Below are 4,290 nucleotides of genomic sequence, written 5' to 3'. Positions count from 1 at the left end.
TGTGTGTGTGTGTGTGTGTGTGTGTGTGTGTGTGTGTAATCCCAGCTGGCCTCAAACTCATTATGCAAGTATAACCAAAGGTGACCTTGACCACCTGATCCTCCTCTGGAGGACCAGTATTACAGGCATTAGCCACCACACCTGGTTTACTGGAGGCTAGGGACAGAACACAGGATGAACACTCCACCAAGTGAGCTTACAGCTCCTTTTCACCAGGCAAGGCACCAATACAGGGAATCCCTGCCAGTCCTGGGAAAGAGGACTCCCAGTACTCTGACAGGGCTGTGGAGGCCTCTCTGTACTGTAGCATCTTCTTTTAGAGGGGAGTTCTCACAAATGCTCAACCACTCTCTGCAGCAAGCAAAGCCAGTCGCAAAAGATTGGTTTAAGATGACCAGTGCATCCTGCCAGGGAAACATTAAGTCTACAAAGTCACAATTTTCTTGATCCTCTTAGAATATTACCAGGCTAGTTTTCCAAAGTAAAACTAGCATGCAAAAATTCGGGTTCTCTTTTTCCTATCTAGAGTTCTCCAACATCCACTCATTTTCCCAAGTGAATTTAACTACTAGGCATCACCCCCGCCACCTTTCTGTTATTGAGATTGGAGTGAAGGGCTGGCCTTGAATTTATGAGGCCCCTCCTTCTGCCTCCAGGACACTGGGATTATATGGGCCCCATACCTCCTTGTCCTTTTCAATATTACTTTTAATCTTCATCTTTAAATATTTTTCCCTTGGATAATGTAATGAAAAACAAGACAAAAATTGTCCCAAAAGAATATCCTAATATCAATGTCCAATAAGAGAATATCAGTGTAGTACACTAAAAATAGACATCATATGCACACCTATCTATAATCCTGGCATTCGGGGTGACTGAGACCGGAAGAGCCCCAGTTAAACCAGTCAGGGATACACTCTAAGATCCTATCACAGAAGGAAGTGGGGTGGAGAAGCGGATGTTTGCATCCTATACCTAACTTCAGAAGGATCCCAACTTATACAGCTCCTAAATCTTAATAGCATATCCCAAGTCAGAGGAGCACACTACAGTTCTGCATGCATACACACACACACACACACACCATGAGGAGGTAGTTACCTCATCAATGACCAAGTATTTCTAGCTTCCTGTGGGTTTGGCAGACATCTGCTCACTATCTACACCACCGACTCCCCCAGGAGACCAGTCACTGCCCAATAATGCTTCTATGTACTTTACCCAGAAGCGGAGCTATTAGCCAGGCAGACTAAACCACAAACCTCTCGTTGTGCTTGGAGAAGGTCCAATATTAGTGTCTTGCTGCAGACCCATGCTGCAAGAATATAAAGTGGGCTGTGTGGATGCCAGGCCCACGGAAGACGTGCATTGTCAGGGACCCACCCACCTGAAAAGCTGAGCCTAAGATGCCAGCAACAAATGTGGGGCTGAGGGGAAGACAACAGGGATTTGAGAAGGGCCCCACCTTAGCCTTAAAAACACCAAACCAATTTTTAAAGGCAACTCCTCAACTAAAGCTTTCAGAATCCAAAAGGCTTTCCCCCTCTTCCTCCATTCCTTGTTCAGATAGAAAAAGAGAAGCAAGACAACGCTAGGGGAATGTTCTGAAGTGGGCTTGGCCAAGTCCCCACGTGCAAAGCACATTAAACATGGCCCATCGCTGGGTCGAGGTTATGGTCAGAAAACGCTGCCTACTAAGGGAGGAGTTGGAAGTCTGGGGGGGTAACCATGGGCAGGGGCCAGGGCTAAGGTTGTCAAACGCAGTAAACTAGCACAGAGGAAAGCTGAAACAAAAATAAATCAAACAGCCGGAGGCCACCGAACTCCGGGGGGGGGGGGGAGAGGCTGAGCCTGGTAAACTGTTCCAGATGAGAGGCAGCTATTCGCTCCCACATCTTCACCAGCACGTCTCAAACCTCGTTCCTTTGTGAGTCCTACCTCCCTATTTTCTAGGGGACTCTAGAAAATCTCCGCCAGCCGTTGGTTTCCGGGTCCCATCAAGGAATCTGGTACTCCTCCACGACCCCTAGGTCTAAGGCGTTACTCACGGGGATCCGGATGGATCACAAGGCTAAAGTTTCCCGAACTTAAATCGTAAAAATAACAATCAAAAGTTCTGAACTGCCCCCCCCACACAAATAATAATATATATCCTGTGCTTTAAAAAGGGAGGGGGGAAACTTTCCCCTCCATAAGGCAGAGAGCAAAGAGAAACAAGATCTAACTTAAGAGGGCGTGTTCCTCTTTGTCACCCACCGGGAGGCTCTCGCCGCCCGTGGGCGAGATGCAGTGACCCGGCGGCACGGTGGCACCCGTGCGGCCGGGGAACCGACCTCCAGAGCCGAGATTGCAGCCTGAGGTCCGGAAGAGGCGTCGGGGGCGCTGTCACCCGGCAGGGTGGGATGGGAGGAAGCGGGGGAGGGGCGCCCGAGGAGAGGAAGCTAAGCTGGGGGGAACCCACGAGCTCAGAGCCCGGCAGCCCAGGTCCGCGGAGGTGAGCTCCTCGGGTGCCCGAGGAACTGCGGCTCCTGCTATTGTTGCGGGGCCTGCGGCCGCCGGCTACAAATAGAACCGTTCCCCTGGACTCTGCAGCCAGCTCGGCCCGCGCTCAGGGCCGCGGGCACAGGGACTCGCACAAGTTGCCGCCGCGGCCCGGTCCACCCCGGCGGCCGCCCTCCCGCCGCGGTCATTGTTCGCCGCACGCCTCCTACCTCGGCGGCTCCGGGTCCGGGCTGCGGGCTGCGGGCTGCAGGGCTGGCGAAGGCGCGGCGGCGGCGAACGAGGGGTCCCCGCGGGCGGCGGGCGGTGAGCGCGCGAGCTAGGCAGGCGGCGGCCGGCCGAGGTCCGAGCCATCAAAGGTGGCGCGGGGCGGAGGGGAGGGCGGAGCAGGCGGGGTGGGTGGGGAGCGCGCTCCGGGTCGCCACGGCCGCCTCGACGCCCGGCCCGAGCGCCACTCGCGTGGGGAGGAGCGGCGCAGAACGGGCGGTGGCCGCGTCCCCGCCCCGCACCTTCGCCCGACTCCCCGCTCCCCGCAGCCGCTGCGCCCGCGCCGGGACCAGCCGCCTCCAAGGCTGGTGAGCGGGAAATGCGGGCCACCACTGCCCCTCCCAGGGCCTGGGCCGAGCCCTCGGCAGGGGGAGCCTGGGCACAGCCTGGGGAAGGCGGAGAGCCACAGCCCCCTCCAGCGTCCGAGCGATGACCTGCGCCCGCACAGCGGCCCCGCCCCGCTCCGCCCCGCCCCGGAGGCAGGTGCGCAGAAAGGTGGACCGTGGGCAGGGCCGCGCCACCCTGGAGCTGTGCCTTACTTGGGCGTGCGGCCAGAGGCGGTGTCTGATCTGCAACACCAAGCCGAGAGCGGGAAGAAGCACCACCGCGGAGACGCGAGCGCTAGTCCCTGGTGTCCAGCGAGATGCGGAGGCCCGTAGGGAGATTCGTGGCACTGACTCCGCAGGTCGCCTTTGGAAGCCTGAAAGAAGGCTACGCCATCACGTGGAAAGCGTTTTACAGAGACCCACGAATTCCCCCCCCCCCCCCAGGCCACTAGCGCGGGCTTCCGGCACACCCTAAGCGGCGCGGTATTCAATGCCAGAGACACAGGTGCCACCACTGGTGCTGCTTGGGCGCAGTGTCCACTACCTGAGCTAATCCCAGGACAGTGCCCACCCTCACCTCCCTCCGACCAGGGACAACAGAATGCCCCGCGAAGTGTGGCGAGGTTTAGAATGACTTGCAGTTGTTTGATCCCGTTTTTGTTTTTTTTTTTCCAGAACTTGGTGATATAGTGGGAAGATTCATGATCAGAACACCCACGATGCTAGGTGACTTTCAATCACTATCCCCACCCACTAGGTGCCATTTTTCCTTCCCTGTCTCTGGATGGGAAAGGTCTTGGGCCGCTGACCATATGGCACACAGGAAAGCCTTGTTCTGCCGGATCCAGAGGCTAGTGTGACCCGCCCCTAGAGCCAATTTGGCTCAGATTCTGGTCATTTTCCGCCCTGGAGGAGTTCACTGACCTTAGTCGCAACTACTACTGAGTACAACTGAGCTTAACCAAATGAAATTGTCTCCGTGGGCAGGGAGGCTTAAGACATTAAAGCTTGATTATCAGAGAGGGACCTGTAAGTCACGGGAGTCCAAAGCAGTCTGCTGAGGGCTGAGGCCCTTTCTTTCATGCTGCACAAATCCCTCTGGGCTCTGGAGAACCAGACAAGCCTTGGGCCATTTGTTGGAGAGAATCATGGGTGGGTTGGAAGCTGGCTCTGTGGGCAAACTGTGTGTGGCTTT

At 56.2% G+C, this 4,290-nt stretch overlaps 1 protein-coding gene across 3 annotated transcripts in view; it reads right to left on the bottom strand.

Moving 5' to 3' along the window:
• Positions 1 to 3,437, bottom strand: part of Farp1 (FERM, ARH/RhoGEF and pleckstrin domain protein 1) — a 237,565-nt gene extending 234,128 nt beyond the window's left edge. For 2 of the 3 annotated variants that reach the window (XM_021203293.2, XM_029541598.1), the window contains exon 1: positions 2,715 to 2,765. The gene's annotated coding sequence lies outside the window, so the exon portion shown is untranslated. Of the gene's footprint in view, positions 1 to 2,714; positions 2,766 to 3,308 lie in introns of those variants that run through there. The other variant, XM_029541596.1, reaches the window with a different exon arrangement.
• Between the last annotated feature and the right edge of the window lie 853 nt (positions 3,438 to 4,290).

Source organism: Mus pahari, chromosome 8, assembly GCF_900095145.1.
Source record: "Mus pahari chromosome 8, PAHARI_EIJ_v1.1, whole genome shotgun sequence".
Taxonomy (NCBI): domain Eukaryota; kingdom Metazoa; phylum Chordata; class Mammalia; order Rodentia; family Muridae; genus Mus; species Mus pahari.
The sequence above is the reverse complement of the archived record's forward strand: the minus strand, read 5'-3'. Positions and strand labels throughout refer to the sequence as shown.